The sequence below is a fragment of the Ahaetulla prasina genome, chromosome 13 (assembly GCF_028640845.1).
Source record: "Ahaetulla prasina isolate Xishuangbanna chromosome 13, ASM2864084v1, whole genome shotgun sequence".
NCBI lineage: Eukaryota > Metazoa > Chordata > Lepidosauria > Squamata > Colubridae > Ahaetulla > Ahaetulla prasina.
Genome location: NC_080551.1, coordinates 13,968,720 through 13,987,731, shown reverse-complemented (window position 1 = coordinate 13,987,731; position 19,012 = coordinate 13,968,720). Strand labels below are relative to the sequence as shown.

Sequence of the window (19,012 nt, the reverse complement as noted above, 5' to 3'; positions counted from 1 at the left end):
AGTCATCTATACATTCCATTACAAAAAGGTGCTAAATAAAATACAGGTAATCCCTTACAACAGGTAGGCCGTTCAGAAATGGATCTATTCTGAGCAAATGTACTGAATCATCTTCCTTTGCTCTATTGGAGGCATTAATCACACAGGCAATGACTATGCATTGTACAGTAGCAATCCACATTTTTATCAATGTTCTTCAGGGTTTTTCTAATACAATGTCTGCACCTGTTTGATAGCATTGTAGATTATTTGTTTTACTTTATGACTAATAAAGTAAACTATGTCTCATTTCAAACCTTTATATTTCCCCCCCCCAAAAAAAACTTACAGCAAGGATATCAAGTCTATCTTTAAATGTGCAATCTGAATTACATTCTCCAATTTTGTAATCCTACTTGATATAGTATTCCTACAATTTTAACCAGAAAATTATAAGCAAGTATATAAAAGAAGCACAGAGAGAACATTCCATTACTTCCTGATTTGCCTGGGTTGGTTCCTTTAGCAGGAAGGAATAAGAACTAGTTAATATATTATAATACTGTAGAAACAATGCATTCCAAGCATACAAAACCCACCTGTGTAGTATGACACTTATTCTTAAAAACAGGAAACTCCAGGCCGACTAAGCAAATATGAAGTCCAATTCAAAATCAGCCTATAAAACAAAATCAGATTGTATATCGCTCTATTGGCAGCAGTTAACACACAAAAGAAACAAGTCACAACATAGCATAGGTATCTTATTTAAAACAAAAGCCATCTGCTACACTATTTTTTGGCCCATTCTATACAAATCTTTTAGATAGAAGCCACTTTAACTGCATCTTCATCATTACTTATCCAGGGGGAAAACAATGTGCATAAAATTTGTCTTCATATTATGATATTTTTTTGATCATTTGCACAAAAATGAAACAAATGGGTACCGCTCCTTTAACTATCCAAAACAATATAATTAGACTAGACGATTTATTCTCTACCTGAATTTCAACTTTAGGTATAATAGGTCTCTCAGAAGCGCTCCCCTCCCCCAACCCAAGAAGTGGTTTCCGCAGCTTCTCCGATTCAACCACACCTTGACCCTGGCTGAATTGATGATTTTGGATGTGCAGAGGCAGGCTTGCTTTCCCTCCAGGATATAGAGATGTTTGTAAAGTGGGCATTTTTAATTAAGCCAAGCAAATTTTATTTACTGTAGGAAGAGGTTCACAAGGCAAGGCTTTTATGACGTAAAGAAAGCGTCTAACTTGATGAAGTGGCTTCCAATTTTGTACACAGCTTCCTCTTACCTTGTTAACATTCAATCAAAATAGCCAAATCATTCCGTATACCGGTGGACTACTCACTCTTTGGTTAGGAGAGGGCACGATTTTATTAGGAAGCGGGCTAATGGTGTATCTTGGTATATGAGCTCAGGAGGAGCAGTTGGGCTCTTCAGATTCAGGCAACGGACAATAATGTAAAGAACAGCGGCGACAGCAGCCAATTTAACCCCATCAAACACTGCCGGCAGCTCAGGGGTTTCTATTAAGGAACTCATCTTGCTATCTGAAAAAGAAAGAAAGAAAAAACCTTTTGGAAATAGAATAGAATAGATAGAATAGAATATTTTATTGGCCGAGTGTGATTGGACACACAAGGAATTTGCCTTGGTGCATATGCTCTCAGTGTACATAAAAGAAAAAATACCTTCATCAAGGTACAACATTTACAACACAAATGTACAACACAAATGGCTTAACTTTTTTAAATTTTTTAAATCTTTTGAATTTTAATAATTTTAACTGGGGTATTTTATTTTTGGGTCAAATTTGACGGTTTTAATTTTCGGCCATTTATAGAATATGTTATTTTAACTGTTGTTTTAATTTGTATATTGTACTGTTTTAATCTGGCTGTACACCGCCCTGAGTCCTTCGGGAGAAGGGCAGTATAAAAATCTAAATAATAAATAAATAAATAAATGATGGTCATAGGGTACAATTAACACTTAATGATACAACACTTAATGATAAGCATAAGATACAAATAAGCAATCAGGAACAATCAATATCAATATAAATCATAAGGATTACCAGCAACAAAATTACACAAGAAAACAGATAACCTGAACCTGAACACATAAACAGATATGTGACAGTGAGTTCTTTCATGCCTTAAGCATGAAAGCTGGCTGGGAGACTTTAGGCCTGTCACTTTCTCTCTCAGCCCAGCCCCACTCCACAGGGCTTTTATTATGAGGAAAATAGGAAGAGGAAGGAGTATCAGGTATGTTCTCCACCTTGAGATATTTAAAAAAAAATAAAGTGTGGGATAAAAATAAATGAATACAGTTTACTGCCACATTTTCAAAGGAAAAAGTTTGTTCAATCTGACCGTACTATTCAAAATCCCACATTTCATTCTAGAGTAAGAATGTGCAAGGTTTTGATTCCAAGAAAAATATTTGCTCTACTTGAAAATCATTATATGCTTCCTTAATGTATTTCAGTCACTTATCTATGTACCAAGAAAAGAAACCTTATCTCAAAGACAAATCAATTACTTGTCGTAAGATAAGTCCGGTTGAAAAGTTTAATGGACCTGTTAGATGACCTTGAAGGAGCATGGGAAAAGAGATGCTGCCTAGGAAATAATCAGACAAGAGAGGGTGGAGCCCCCAGTGGCTTATGGGTCCGACCAAAATAGGAAGGACCCGCCCTAACCGATCAAGCAGTTGAAAGAGCTGGCAGGAAATCTGTGGCGTCAGACTCACAAGCTCTATTAATGTAGTCTTACAATAAAACATAATTTAGTTCATTCATTTTTTATTTCCTCTCTGGTTTAGCTCGGAGGGTTGACATCAATTTAGCAAGTACAAACTGTCAGTCCTGAAAACCATCTTTTACTTTGGATCTTCAGGGCTGCCACATTTAGTGCTGTGGGAAACTGGGAGGGGGGATTGCATGGAGTTGGAGAGATATCTAGCCATAACAACATTCTTTTCTTTGAGAGTCAAGGACATCCTGCCGTGCACCTGGAGTGGGGTGACTGGGAGGCATCTCCAGTTGGGAAGGGTGCATTGATTGGACCAGGTGATGGACATGTGGGTGCTGGGGCAGGGATTTGCAATTTCTTTTGGGTGGGGGAAACCTGGAAGCTTTCAGATTCGGGTTTTCCCAGATAAATTGAAACTTTGAGGAACTTCTAGCCTCAGAGTTTTCTTTTGTTGGGGATGTTATTTGGAACCCTGACACAAACTTCCCACTACGATTTTTAACAGCTGGATTAGGGGTGCTATTCAGCAGGTTCTGACAGGTTCTGGAGAACCGGTAGCGGAAATTTTGAATAGTATGGAGAACCGGCAAATACCACCTCTAGCTGACCCCAAAGTGGGGTGGGAATGGGGATTTTGCAGTATCTTTCCCCTGGAGTGAGGAGGGAATGGAGATGTTGCAGTATCCTTCCCTTGCCACGCCCACCAAGCCACACCTACCAAGCCACACCACGCCCACCAAGCCACACCCCCAGAACTATTTAAAAAAATTTGAATTCCACCACTGAGCTGGATCCATTAGGGTCCTCCCTGTTTCTTTCTCTGACTCTTAAGCCATTGGGGGCTCCTGCCTCTCTTACCTGTTTTTTATGCAGTATCTCTTCCCCTCATTCCCCAAAGTCATCTATACATTCCATTACAAAAAGGTGCTAAGTAAAATACAGGTAATCCCTTACAACAGGTAGGCCATTCAGAAATGGATCTATTCTGAGCAAATGTACTGAATCATCTTCCTTTGCTCTATTGGAAGCATTAATCACACAGGCAATGACTATGCATTGTACAGTAGCAATCCACATTTTTATCAATGTTCTTCAGGGTTTTTCTAATACAATGTCTGCACCTGTTTGATAGCATTGTAGATTATTTGTTTTACTTTATGACTAATAAAGTAAACTATGTCTCATTCAAACCTTTATATTTCCCCCAAAAAAACTTACAGCAAGGATATCAAGTCTATCTTTAAATGTGCAATCTGAATTACATTCTCCAATTTTGTAATCCTACTTGATATAGTATTCCTACAATTTTAACCAGAAAATTATAAGCAAGTATATAAAAGAAGCACAGAGAGAACATTCCATTACTTCCTGATTTGCCTGGGTTGGTTCCTTTAGCAGGAAGGAATAAGAACTAGTTAATATATTATAATACTGTAGAAACAATGCATTCCAAGCATACAAAACCCACCTGTGTAGTATGACACTTATTCTTAAAAACAGGAAACTCCAGGCCGTCTAAGCAAATATGAAGTCCAATTCAAAATCAGCCTATAAAACAAAATCAGATTGTATATCGCTCTATTGGCAGCAGTTAACACACAAAAGAAACAAGTCACAACATAGCATAGGTATCTTATTTAAAACAAAAGCCATCTGCTACACTATTTTTTGGCCCATTCTATACACATCTTTTAGATAGAAGCCACTTCAACTGCATCTTCATCATTACTTATCCAGGGGGAAAACAATGTGCATAAAATTTGTCTTCATATTATGATATTTTTTTGATCATTTGCACAAAAATGAAACAAATGTACATTCTCTGAGATAGACATCAATCATCATAGTTTCATTTATCTCCAAACCAGCTAAAGTTGACACCAGGCTGGAGATAGTTAGCTACGTAGCTAGCTAGATTAACAGACGTGTGTGTGTGTGTGTGTGTGTGTGTTGTATGAAGAACCTAGTAATAATCAACAATACTGTTTCCATAATGATCCTGTAAACATATCCATACAAATGGGACAAGCTCATAAATTGCTATTACTAATAACAAGCATGACAATAATATATAAAATACTTATATCAATGAACCAGGAAGCCATACAAAGTGAATTCTTTCTGTAATATAAGTACTTCCGTTATTTCATAAACATTATGGTTTTTTTTTAAAAAAAAAATCTGAGATGATGGGGAGAACAAAAACAAGCACTGTTTACAATTTAGTCAGATAATTTGCCCAACTGCTATTCTTTAAAGATTACAGTTTATACATTGAGCAATGACCCTTTCTGAGTGTTGTAAATGACCCGAACAAAACATAAACAGGAAGGAAACTCTAAAAGACAACTTTAAAACAGAAATGCCTTCAGTAAATTTTAGGGTTCTCTATAGTAGTACTTCTACTATAGAATTTTGGTCTGGTTTGGTTCTGCAACCCAACATGACAGACACAGACTTCAGAGGATAATTAGAACTGCAGAAAAAACAATGGCTACCAACCTGCCTTCCATTGAGGACCTGTATCCTGCATGAGTCAAAAAGAGGACTGTGAAAATATTTACAGACCCCTCACATCCTGGACATAAACTGTTTCAACTCCTACTCTCAAAACGACGCTACAGAGCACTGCACACCAGAACAACTAGACACAAGGACAGTTTTTTCCCGAAGGCCATCACTCTACTAAACAAATAATTCCCTCAACACTGTCAAACTACTCACTAGTCTGCACTACTATTATTCTTCTCATCATTCCCATCACCCATCTCTTTCCACTTATGATTGTAACTTTGTTGCTAGTATCCTTACGATTTATATTGATATCGTTTCCTGATTGCTTATTTGTACCCTATGTCTATCATTAAGTGTTGTACCTTATGATTCTTGATGAACATATCTTTTCTTTGAGAGCATATGCACCAAGAGAAATTCCTTCTGTGTCCAATCACACTTGGCCAATAAAAAATTCTATTCTATTCTATTCTCCAAAATGCTGTTTTAACAATGCAGCTGTACAGTGGTGTCCATAGCATAAAATGTGTGAATCTTGCCTTCTTCTTTATTCCTTATGTTGATGATAACATATTTTTCTGTTATTAGTAAATGTAATAAACAAAAATAAAAAGCAATAGTGATACAATAAAATGTAACAGCAATAAATTAAACTATTCTTTTTAAGCAAAGGAAGAAAAAGAGCCATATTATTAATATACAAATGGCTCATTTTTCAGACTTTGGGCTAACATCAACTGTAATACCTAAAGCAGCAATATAGGTGCATTCATGACCAAAGCATATTTTATAGCAGCAGCAACCACAACAAGCTGCAACATCAAATGATAACATGTCATCTGTGCCATGATGCCATACTGTACATCAGTATATAATGATACTTGACAGAGATATGCAAATCTCGCACATCATTTCCATGATGACATCAACGTGAACATATCACCATCTCCTCATATCCACCCTGAACGCTCATTCAGGTAGTTCTCGACTTACAACAGTTCACTTAGTGACCGTTCGAAGTTGCAACGGAACTGAGAAAAGTGACTTATGACCGTTTTTCACACTCGCGTGATCAAAAGTCAGATGCTTAGCAAGTGATTCGCATTTATGATGGTCCAGGGTCATGTGATCACATTTTGTCACCTTCGGACAAGCAAAGTCAACCGAGAAGCCAGATTCACTTAACAACCGTGTTACTTACTTAACAACTGCAGTGCTTCACTTAGCAACTGTGGCAGGAAAAGTGGTAAAATGAGGCAAAATTCACTTAGCGAATATCTTGCTCAGCGACAGAAATGTGGGGCTCAGTTGTGGTCGTTAAGTCGAGGACTACCTGCATTCTGTGGGATTTCGTCCAAATAAAGGTTTAACAGGACTTGCCAAATCATTCTATATCTATATTACAAGCTGTGTTTTAATTCTCTACTCTAAAAGCATTTTACATTTTAACATGGAGAATTTAGACCTCAATTATGAAATCAATTTGCAACCATTTGCAATTATTTCCAGGGAGCAGAGGAAGTTCTGCTATTTATTAATCAATGTATTTAAATAGATGTGCCTTAGCATTCTGAAAGGTGGAGCCATTTGTTCATTTAGGGTGCTTAGATCTGGCCCGTGGAACTGACCTGGAAACAGCAAAGGATCGGCCCACGGTGCCTTAAGTGCGTGGCCCTCCCGTGTTTTCACTGGCAGATGGTTACAGGAAGGCGTGGCAGCCGAAAACGGAACTTGGGAACCCATTTTTGCTGGCAGAGAGCTCGGGCTGCCACAGGTGCCCCTGACATGAGTGACTTCTAGCTGCCCACACCCTCCCTACCCAAAGTCAAACACAACCCTGATGCAGCCCTCAATGAAATCGACTTTGACACTCCTGCTTTAAGAGACCAGGCTCAAGTCCATTTTTGCAACATTATTTTCAGGCTTATAGAACAGTTCTGAAAGGAAGTGAATTCATTTATAAAATATTCATTCCTAACATTGTTATATTGCAATGATAGCAATGAGTTCTTCGTTTTTGTTATACTTTACATCACAGGAAGTTCAAATGCATTGTGTGCATGTTTTACATCTCTTTCTCTCTCTGTATATACAGTTAATGTACAGCATATGTACAGTAAATGAACAACTTTAATACAGTAAATTAGTCATAAAGTAAAACAGAAAAGCTATAAAGTTATCAAACAGATAGGGTTTTCTGCTTGAGCAGGAAGTTGGACTAGAAGTCTCCAAGATTTCCCTTCCAACCTATTATTCTATGTTTTAATAATACGATTTCAAGTTCTCATTTATATTAATCATTGATTCTTGGCACAAGTTTATTTGCAGCCACTCTCAGACATCTCAATGGCTTAAATATGTATGAGGCAACTTCTTATTTTTACTACAATTACAAGAATTCTGGTAATCTGCCTTACTCATCCCATAACCTTTAGGACGGTCATTCCTTTATTTCTTCTGAAAACTGCTAACAATATCTGAGACAATTTACTTTCCTTTTAACATGCCCATTTCTTCCCTCGAAAGAAAGTATTCACATGCAATCTGTACTTTCAAAAGGACAATTTTTAAAAAAATCGTATTTCTGGACCTAGCTTTCTTAGTGCAAAGGAAAGACTTTGTTCTATTAATCACCATGACAAAAGCCAACCAAACTTTTTACAAATCCGTTGTCTCAATAAAAAAGCCGTAGATGTGTTAAAATTTATACCATATTGTTAAACTGTCTGTAGAGCAATAAAAGAGAATGTTTTCAGTCATTTCAGACCTGGCCCAAATTCCCCTATCTCATATAAACATAGCAAACTTCTAATAAAATCTGAGAAATGTTTTTAAAAGAGCATTTTTAGAGAAGCATTGAAGATTTTTATATGACCAAAGCAAGAAAAACAGATTCAAACCCATATTTTTTCAACAAAACTGGCTATCCTATACAAGTAATTTATCAAAAGAAAATATATATTGTTTTAAGAGCAAGAAATAATAGATTAATTGAAATTGCAGATGGTTCACCAGAAAGTGTCAAAAAACAATGCCTACAGATGAAATACAGAGTAGACAATATCAAGAAATTGGGGTGGGGGAGAAGAGAAGTATGTACCAAAAGATATTGCAATAGGTTTGTGTTAAAAGCGATTTGGAAGGTTCTGAAAAGTAAAATACTTTTTCTGACTTTCCCATAGCTCCTATCTTGGCATTTTAATGTTTATTAAATGCAGGGTAATAAATAGATCATCTGTGAGAATGTTGTGATTATTATTAGGTTTAAAAAAAACCCATTGCCAACTATTAGTTTTAAAAGCCAGGAATCATGGAAGAATAAATGCAACTCTGTGTCGATTGAATAGGTAAAAACATGCCCTTGAACTGTAATTCATTTTTCTATTCTGACATCAATTCCAAGATATCATGATTCCAGGAATCATGATCAGGAAGAAATCAGAATTTATATCAGGACATAAAACCAAGCTATACAGCAGCAGTGATAGTTGGTGCTAAGACGCCACAGGAATTCGCTTACCCAATCCAACAGAACTATTAAATTGCTAACACAATTAACTGCAGAGGAGAACCAAAGGGTGTTTTTTTTTGTACCTGTAGGCAAGATGTATCTAGTCTAGGCCTCCTTGCACATTAATTGAACTAACACACTTTATAAGTGATTGTGTAATTTCCCCACCCCCTCCAGCTAACTACTTAACGTGACATTAAATAAGCCAAATAAATAGCGAAGACCCATAAAAAGCCATTAAAGAATAGACTGCAACACAGCTCAGCTACATGAGATGGGAGAAAGTACATGTGACGTAAGAATCAAAAGATAAATAACTACCCATTAAGGTATCAAGTACGGTTGAAAAGGGAATAACTGTCAAAAGAATTCTTGAAGCAAAGAACTTGGGCGAAACCAACTTTTCAACTTTGGGACGATGGCCAAAACAACAGGGTGCAGACACGTTGTTCTCTCCCCCGTCTTAACTCAAGAAATAATGGGAAACATGCAGTGCAGGAACTATTAACAAACACAGAGTTGGAAGTCTTTCAAAGGACATCAAACTCCATCTTTGCTAATGCAGATAACTTACTACTGGCAGATTATTTGAAGTTGCAACGTTATTGTATTTTTATCCTATCTGTTCAACTATCTAGGCAAGGTACATACTAAATAGCCCTTCCTGGTGCCTCTTATTTTCTCTACAACAACAACAACAACACTGTGAGGTAGGTTGGGCTGAGAGTGTGTGTGTCTGGCCCCAAAGTCACCCAGCCAGCTTTCATCCCTAAGGCAGGACTACGATTCAGACTCTTGGTTTCTAGGCCAGCAGCTTAATCACTATGCCAAACTGGCTCCAATATCTCTACAAGGCACGCTTCCAGCTTCCATTTAAAAAACTACTGGATCAATAAAAAATAATAATTCAATCCCCACCATCTTTACAAACTACACAATTTGCCCACCTAATATCTAATTAAAGTTGCCTTTTTAATTTTAATGCAGCTGGTTTGAGAAGTACCATCTAGAACTGAGAACACCCTTCTTCTAGCTACTCTATAAAAGGTGTATTTAATTTAAAACTTTCTACAGTAGTCTCGTATTTCCCTTTTATTGTCTTTTCTCTATATAGTGGAAAGACAAGAAGGAAGGGGAAAAGAGAAAGGATGAGTGTAATGGCAGAGAAAAGTGAGCCACCAGCACACGAACTTCTCAAAGCAAGCCACTAGTATCCTAATGTGAACAGCTTTATAAAGTAACAAACAAGAGGATAAAGGAGAGGAAAAGAGTACAATCAGAAAACACTGCTCTGGAAGAGGAAAAAAGTGGGATGTGAAAATAAATATGGCCTTTCATAATAGATATTGGCGCCCCTGGAGATTGTTCATGTATGGGACTAAAAGTGATAATCCAAAATCAATTAAACCTCAAAGAAACTTGGAACTCCCATAAGAAAGGACATTCAGGAAGAGGGAAAGGAGGAGGTAGAGTGGAAGGTACCCTTGAAATCAGATCACTGTTCAATAACTTGTATTAGATGAAAGAGGAAACTAGAAGAGGAAACCCTATTTTGCCAACCCTGAATTCCTGGGCTGTTAAAAAAAAAAGCAAGCTAAGAAGGAGCAATTCCCTGTCCATCTTGGTGCAGCACACAACAAAGCTAATACTTTTAAAGAAGTGCCTTTATTAAATAGACATATTTCTATATTCCCCCACCCTGCCATCTTTCTTTGTCTCTTTCTACAGGAAATTTAATCAGGCATATCTTCAAGATGCCTCTGATTCTTTCTATACCTCTCAATTAACGTAGGAGAAACAATGAAAGGTGGGGGGAGGGGTACATCGCCTTTATATCCTGCTCAGGAATGTTGTCAAGGAAGCCCACCACGGTTGCAAATTAGATCCCAGATTAGAAGAGTCTTCAGTGGATCCAGGAGACCTCCTGGTACGCCTTCCTTAAACCTCCTGAGAAAGCCTGAAATTCCATCTCCTTCTGCTAAGTCTGAAGCAACCGACCTACCCACTTATCTATTTTGTCCTGTAAGTTTTTGTGATTATTGATCCTTCGAGCAGGTTGACTCTCAAGCGCATTGAAACACAAGTATTACTTTCCTATATTACCGTGTTTCCCCGAAAATAAGACCCTGCCTTATATATTTTTTTTGAACCCTGAAATAAGCGCTTGGCCTTATCGCCCTGCGCTCAAAAGCCCGATTGGGCTGATTATCAGGGGATGTCTTATTTTGGGGGGAAACAGGGTATGAAATTGTATTATTTTGTCCATGGGGTTGGAGTTGGGGCACAACTTCGCAACTAACAACAACACAATTGTATATTATTAAACGGAATTGTTTCTGACTACCGGCAACCCTGTAGACCAGTGGCTCCTAACCTTTTTTTTTTTTTTTGGCCATGCCCCACCTAAGCATCTCTAAAATCCTGATGCCTCCCCCCCCCCCGCCCCCGTGACATATAATTCTTACTTTACCCAAAAAGGAAACTCTACTCATGCAGAGAGGAAGCCTAAAAGGCCATTCACTTGGTTTAAACAAGGTTCAAATCCCCCCCACACATTAAAAATCAAATGCTCCCTTCCCTGTGGGTGGTGTCCCTCCTGTGGGTGGTGTCCCCCCACATTGGGAACCACTGCTGTAGACTTTCCTTTCTCCCCCATAATTATATCAGTTATAACATTCAAAATGTTGGAACAACCTTTTTTTAAAAAAAACAACCACCACCACACACATATATTATGTCTTCCTTGGACACATTTAGAAAAAAAAAAGTCCCTCATGAAAATGCCCTTGAAATAAAATAGGGGAGGGCAGGTTAGGAGAGGGAGGGGGGGGAAAGCCAGAAGGTCTCTTCCCCCCCCCCCCAACACACACACCCAATAAAGTGAGTGAAGCGACCAAGCCCCTCACTTCCCCAATTTAATTTCGCAAGTGCCCTTCACGGGTCAGTTACATTCTCCCTCCCTCTTTCTCTTTCTCTCTGCCCCCCCAACCTACCTCACAGGGTTGTCGTGAAGGTAAAATCAGCCCCTCCCTCCTTCCCATGGAGGTGCCTCGAGCTCTCTGTGGCGGGGTGGAGGGGGGGGGAGCCGACGTCCTCCCCAACCCAACGCAAGGAGGCAAATGGAAGTGAGAGAGAGAGAGAGAGAGAGAGGAAAAAAAACTACAGGCAGGGGGATGTCAAGCCAAGGCGTCCCAACGGGGCTGGCTGAGGCATGATGGGAGTTGTAGTCCAGCCTTGTCTGGAGGACAACGGGGGGAAAAGAAGGATAATCCAGACGCATCCACGAGGGTCGAAAAGAAAGGGGGGGGACAAGGCGGCCCGCGGATGTGGGGGCGCCTCCGGATCTCGAGCCGGGGGACGGATAGGCACCTGCCTTACCTCGCGGCTCCGATTTTGGCCTCACCTGTGCAGTGACGACGCCGGCGCTCTCGCCGAATCCCGGCCGGATAACGACTCCCATCGAGACGCCCCCCCACCACTCCTCAGGCAGCGACCTTTCACACACCTTACGCTGCCGCCGCCGCCACCGCAGGCTCCTCCCACTCGCCGGCCGCCGCCTTGGGCCCTCCATTGGCGGCGGCGCCTGTCAGTCGCCGCCTCCAAGCGACACGGGATTGGCTCCCGGATGCCGGGTGCGACGAATATTTTTTTTTTTAAAAAAAGTTGGGTGGAGGAGGAGGAGAAGGCGGGGAAAGAGGCGGGTTTTCCAAGCCGCGAGGGAGGTACTGCTCGCCACACCGCCCCGCCCAGCCGGGAGAAGAGGCGGCGTGCTATTGGGTCCTTGTGACGCAATTGGTGGACGGCGGGGAGGGAAAGAAGGAGGCGGAGTCCGAGGAGGAGAACGGGGCGGGGCTAAGTCACTTGTAGCCCAGACGGCGCCTCAGCTCGCCGCTTCAGGCTGCCATTTTGAGTCACCTTCTGTGGGAGAAGCAACAATGAAATTCCTCCCTCCCCAAATGTTTAGATCAAAATCCAGTTTATTCCAAAAAAAAAAAGAAAAAAGAAAGAAATTGGATTAAATTATACAAATTAAATTATTATTATTATTATTATTAAATTTGGGCAGGTAGCAGGCTTGCTAGTTGCTCCATTTGCTGCCATTCCGAATGATGCACCCTTGTATGAAATGACCTGGGTAGAAAAGCAAGAAAAAGAATTTAGGCAGGAAAAAAAACAAAGGGAGAAGGACAGGTTTAGGTGAAACCTGGTTTAGACGAAACCAATCAGTAACTGTGAGAGGGATCTTGGAGTCCTAGTAGACCATCATTGAAATAGGAACCAGCCATGTACCTCAGTTGCCCAAAAATATTATACAATCATGCAAAGTATTAGTAGTATCGCTTTATAAAGCCTTAGTAAGGTCACACATATAATATTGCATCCAACTTTGATCACCATGTTACAAAAATGATGTTGAGACTGGCTCAGTGGCTAAGAGACTTGAGCTTGTCGATCAAAGAGGTTGGCAGTTCGACGGTTCGAATCCCTAGTATAGGTCTGCATGAGCGGGGTGGTGGACTAGATGACCTCCAAGGTCCCTTCCGACTCTCTTACTACTGTTGTTATTATTACTTTAGGAAAAAGTACAAAGAAGAGCAACTAGGATGATTAAAGGCCTGAAGACTAAAACATACGAAAAACGGTTGCAAGGTTATTTGGGTGTGGCTGGTCTAAAGGAAAGAAGGATTAGGGGTGACACAATAGCAGCCTTCCAGTATTTGAGGGGCTGCCACAAAGAAGAGGGAGTCAAATTATTTTTCAAAGCACCAGAAGGCAGGACAGGAAATGATGGAAAGTAATCAAGGAGAGAAGCAACCTGAAGCTAAGGAGATACTTCCTAACAGAACAATCAAACAGTGGAACAGCTTGCCTCCAGAAGTTGTGGGTGTTCCATCACTGGAGGCTTTTAAGAAGAGACTGGACAACCAGTTGTCTGGATTGGTATAGGGTTTCCTGCTTGAGCAGAGGCTTGGACTAAAAGACCTCCAAGGTCCCTTCCAGCTCTGATTGATTGAAGACTTTAGGCAATTTGCCAAGTTTGACTAGCTGGGTCTCTGCCGATGCCAAGATGCCCACTGAGTTGGATGTAGCCTATGTGTGTCCTGGTGGTTTTCAAATTTGGCCTCTTAAGAGGGATGGACTTCAACTTCCAGTTGAAGTTACTGGGATTCAGTTACTTGGATGCAGTTGGGGTGGCAAAGGTTGGCACAGTCCAATGACTCTCTGGCTCTCTGCCTAAGTTTTTTACGTTTTGAGTGATGAAGTTACTTGGATGAGTAACGAAAAATCTCAAGATTAACAAACTTTGTCCAGTTGCCATGATTTGAATCTTTTTAAATACTTCAAAAGGAAGGGGAGTTGAAGTCCATTCCTCTTAAAGTGGCCAGGGTTAAAAAAAAAAACCTGTAGAGCAGTGGTGAAATCCAATTTTTTTATTACTGGTTCTGTGGGCGTGGCTTGGTGGGCGTGGCAAGGGAAGGATATTGCAAAATCTCCATTCCCATCCCACTTGGGGGCCAGCTAGTGGTGGTATATGCCAGTTCTCTGAATTACTCAAAATTTCTGCTACCGGTTCTCCGAACTGCTCAAAAGTTCCACTACTGGTTTTCCAGAACCTGTCAAGAACCTTCTGGATTTCACCCCTGCTGTAGAGGAAGTTTTCAACCATTCATTTAGTGAGTGTTCAAAGTTACAAGAACACTGAAAAAGTGACTTATGATTGTTTTTCAGACTTACATTGTATCATCTCCATTGTCACATGATCAAAATTCAGATGCTTGGCAATTGACTCATATTTATGACAACCGCAGTGTTCCGGGATCAGGTGATCCTCTTTTGAGACCGCCTGACAAGCAAAGTCAGTGGGGGAGCCAGATTCACTTAACCATGTTACTAACTTTTAACAGCTGCAGTGATTCACTTAACAACTGTAGCAAGAAAAGTCGCAAAATGGGACAAAATTCACTTAACAACTGTCTCACTTAGCAACAGAAATTTTGGGCTCAGTCTTCGTAAGTCGAGGACTACCTGAACTTTTCCAATTGCTTGTCTAAAGTATCTGGAGGAAGTTCCACCAATTAATCAGTAACGCCATATGATTCACCAAGCTTGTCTCTCGAAGGATGCTACACCTCCTTCATCCCTTGCACAGGACATGCTTTTATGTATGTGTTGACTGACTGGCGTTTTTCTTTGCATACAAAGCTATTCTGAATGTTAAGAATGGATCTTACAGGGATGTGCCGCACCTTTGAAATTACCCATCACTGGGTGAAGATCTCTGCCACAGGCAGAAACTGGAAGAACAAAATGTGAATGAGGTTGGAAAGTGTCTTTTGCCAGTTGAGTCTGCATAGAAATACTGGTGAATTTAGTCATAGTCTGGATTTGCATATTTCAAAAGAAAAAAAAAACACTTGCCTGTGTTAAATATTGTATGGACCGGGTTAAATGTGGGGTGTGAATATGCTGCTATGGTCTAAGCCTCGAGAACAAAGATATCAAGAGGAACTAACTGTTTCTCTGAAATTAAATAATTCCCCACAAAATGGTTTATTTGTTTTTTGAGAGAGACTTGGGTGTAGAATGATGACAGTTCCTTGTGCACTAGGTTTATGAATTGTATACATTCATAACCCTTGTTCTGTCCCACTCACCTCAGTCCGAGCGATGACTTAATTAGCCGGCAACTATCAGCTTCTGGCAGCAAACTAGTGAGTGTCTGCCAAGTGTCTCTGTTATCTCTCTTGCTGCTGATGAGTCAACCAAGAACAAACAGTATTCAGCTCTAGTTAAGCAGTTGATTTGCTTGCCACGAAGGGGTATAGCAGCCCTTGCTGCTTTTATATCCTGTGGGGTGTGGCTCCATGACTCAGCACTTCCTAGGCCTGCCCCACTGCTTCTGTTGTTCCCGCCTCTTCTGCCTACGAAACCTAGGGTCCAGCCAGGCCTGATTGCCATCATCCGGGTCTGGAGGCATGGCCTGTGGGGGGGGGGAAGAGTCAGGGGACAGAGGCCTCGTTATCTCCTCCACCTGGCCTGCCTCTGGCTCCTGGAGTTGAGCCAGGGAAGCCGGTGCTCCAGAGGTAGTGCCTGATGGCCCTTCCCCCTCACTTTCCGAGTCACTTTCTGGCAGGGGGCCCGGCTCGGGGGGCGCAGACACAACAACCCTAGTGATGAATTAGTTATGAATTGTAAGCCTTATATCGGTTTGTTCATAATATTTTTTCATTGTAAGAGGGGTAGGCAAACCATTTGGATCCTGCTGGATTGCCCTGGCATATAACACTTAGTAAAGTAAGTAAAAAATAAAATGCAGTTTCAGAAAAAAGAAAAACGGACCTCAGATCTATGTGCTTCATATTTGTATATTTTCCCTAATTTCTAAATAAATTTCTCCAACCCTTAACTTGAAATATCCCACTAACTTATCCTTTCTGCCTTTGAAATTATCTTCACAGTTACGTGGTATATGATACATGATGGCTTAGCATTAACAAATGGGGGTGGGGGGGATGGGAATCATCATATTTAGATGTTTTCAGAAAGCAAAACAAATAGAAATCATTATTTGCCATTTTGTGTCTAAAATGTTACATAGATGTTTTAAATAAATAAACAACTGTCTCCTTGTTTATTCCAAAATATGAAATATACAGATGGTTGCTAAATAATTTAACCAAGCGGCTGAATTAACCCTAGAAAATTAACCTTTTCAAGGTTCCCACGCTAAACTGAACCATACACTAAGCAAGCAGTCTGGGTGTGCACAACAAGGCATTAAAAAACCATGACCAAGATTGGCAAATGAATGCTAGTTAAAGCGAGCCAGGTAAATGCAGTCATTGGATTGCCGGTTCATAGTACTGCATGATTTATTTAGTTCCTAGTGAATCCAGTGATCAGTTTGTGCTACGCACGTTGCAGTCTTAATCTACAATATAAATTGGTGAAAGGGAATTTGACCACATGGCTTGAGTCACGCTTTTAACTTTAGATATATTTTTTTCATCAGCTATTTTTGGAAAAGGACCTCTCGGAAGAAAATCCATGGCATGCATCAAGAATTTTTGTGCTAAATATTGGGTCGGACGTTTACATTGTTTTATTCTCAGATTACCAGAATGGATAGTACCAACTGTCAGGCAAAGACTCAAGCATTTTTTCCCCCCCGACGGCAATAGGAGCTATTATTAACAACAGTGAAAGGTTTTGCCATAAGTAGGAACTAGCAAATGACCTGAATGTTTTCCATTGTTGCAAAGGTGCAGGAAAACTGGGAAGAATTTGAAAGGGAAGTTCAGAATAACAGAGCTGGAAAGGACCTTGGAGGTCTTCTAGTCCAACCAGTGGTGAAATCCAAATTTTTTTACAACTGGTTCTATGGGCGTGGCTTGGTGGGCGTGGCAGGGGAAGGATACTGCAAAATCTCCATTCCCACCCCTCTCCTGGGGAAGGATACTGTAAAATACCCATTCCGTCCCCACTCTGGGGCCAGCCAGAGGTATTTGCTGGTTCGCTGAACTACTCAGAATTACCACTACCGATTCTCCAAACTGCTTAAAATTTCCACTACCGGTTCTCCAGAATCTGTCAAAACCTGCTGGATTTCACCCCTGAGTCCACCCCCCTGCTCAAGCAGGAGACCCTATAGACCAGTGATGGCTAACTGTATGACTGTAACTTTGTTGCTGGCAATCCTTATGATTTATATTGATATAGTGACCATCATTTGTGTTGTAAATGTACCTTGATGAACATATCTTTTCTTTTATGTACACTGAGGGCGTATGCACCAAGACAAATTCCTTGTGTGACCAATCACACTTGGCCAATAAAGAATTCTATTCTATTCTATTCCATTTGTTGTTGCATGCTGAAAGCATGCCCATAGGCGCTACAGCGCACCTGCATCCATAATACAATGCGTGTGTGACCCCCCCCACGTCCCTGTCCCCCTGCTCATGCGTGTGTAACCTCCGCCCACGCTCCCTCTGCCCCCCATGCATGCGCCCGTGACCTCTCCCCCTGCTCGCCCGTGCCCTGTTTGGGGCTTAGTAGGGTTTCCTGCAGCCTCTTGGGAGCAAAAACAGGCCACAGAGGGGGCAGCCCCCCAGCCCCCTGTTTTGGGCCTAGTAGGCCTACCTTATTTTTTTTTTAAATTTGAATTTATATCCTGCCCTTCTCCGAAGACTCAGGGTGGCTTACAATGTGTTAAGCAATAGTCTTCATCCATTTGTATATTATATACAAAGTCAACTTAATTGCCCCCAACAATCTGGGTCCTCATTTTACCTACCTTATAAAGGATGGAAGGCTGAGTCAACCTTGGGCCTGGTGGGACTTGAACTTGCAGTAATTGCAAGCAGCTGTGTTAATAACAGACAGACTTAGTTTGCTGAGCCACCAGAGGCCCTGCACTTGCACTTACAACCCATAATGCAATGTGTGTGCGACCCCCCCCCTGCATGCGCCCCGCCCACCCGCGCATGCACATGTGTCTCCCACATGCCTCCTGCCCCCCATGCATGCGCAGCTGGCCAGCGGGAGGTGCATGCGCATACGCAGTGGAGCTGAGCTGGGGTGACAGCTCGTGTGCCCGCAGGGAGGGCTTTGTGCCACCCGTGGCACGCGTGCCATAGGTTCGCCATCACGGCCATAGACTTTTGCAGCTCAGATAGAATATCCTTAACTTTAAAGGCTTGAGAGAAAGAATTTCTGAGCTGAAAGCGAATGCAGAAACAAATAACCTTTCGTTTCTTTTTCATCTATTTAGTAATGATATATATCTGAAATTCCTTCTTTAGAATACCGTAGAAGATGGGGACATGCGTTATTAATGAAGTGTTTGGCATTTTTATTGTGTTTTTATTTACATTAGGGATATTGTTTTCACGTTCACTCTATGTCCTTAAGGCACTGAATATTTAAAAATGATTCCCACTTGCCTAGACTTGGAATGCCTAAATAGAAAAAGCTACACTGCATTTTTCTGTCTTCTATTCATGCTCAAGGGTGGCGCTCACTGACTCAACAGATCAGCCTGTGTGTGTATATCTTGGACTCACATTTCCTCGCAGAGCGGAGTTGAGTCATATGTTCCAACCCCTCGTCTCCTGATAAAACTATAATAAGGCTACACGCCTCTCACTTGCTTGAGGTTAGTCCTGTTGATTTTAGGGGAAGTGTCTCAAAAGGACTAGAAAGCTAACTGCAAATATTTATTCA

General features: G+C 40.9%; 1 protein-coding gene across 1 annotated transcript in view; it reads right to left on the bottom strand.

Moving 5' to 3' along the window:
- ABHD2 (abhydrolase domain containing 2, acylglycerol lipase) overlaps positions 1–12,316 on the bottom strand; it is a 38,888-nt gene extending 26,572 nt beyond the window's left edge. The window contains exons 1-2 of the mRNA XM_058156020.1: positions 12,189–12,316; positions 579–658 (exon numbers count right to left, since the gene is read on the bottom strand). The gene's annotated coding sequence lies outside the window, so the exon portion shown is untranslated. The remainder of the gene's footprint in view (positions 1–578; positions 659–12,188) is intronic.
- Positions 12,317–19,012: the final 6,696 nt, after the last annotated feature.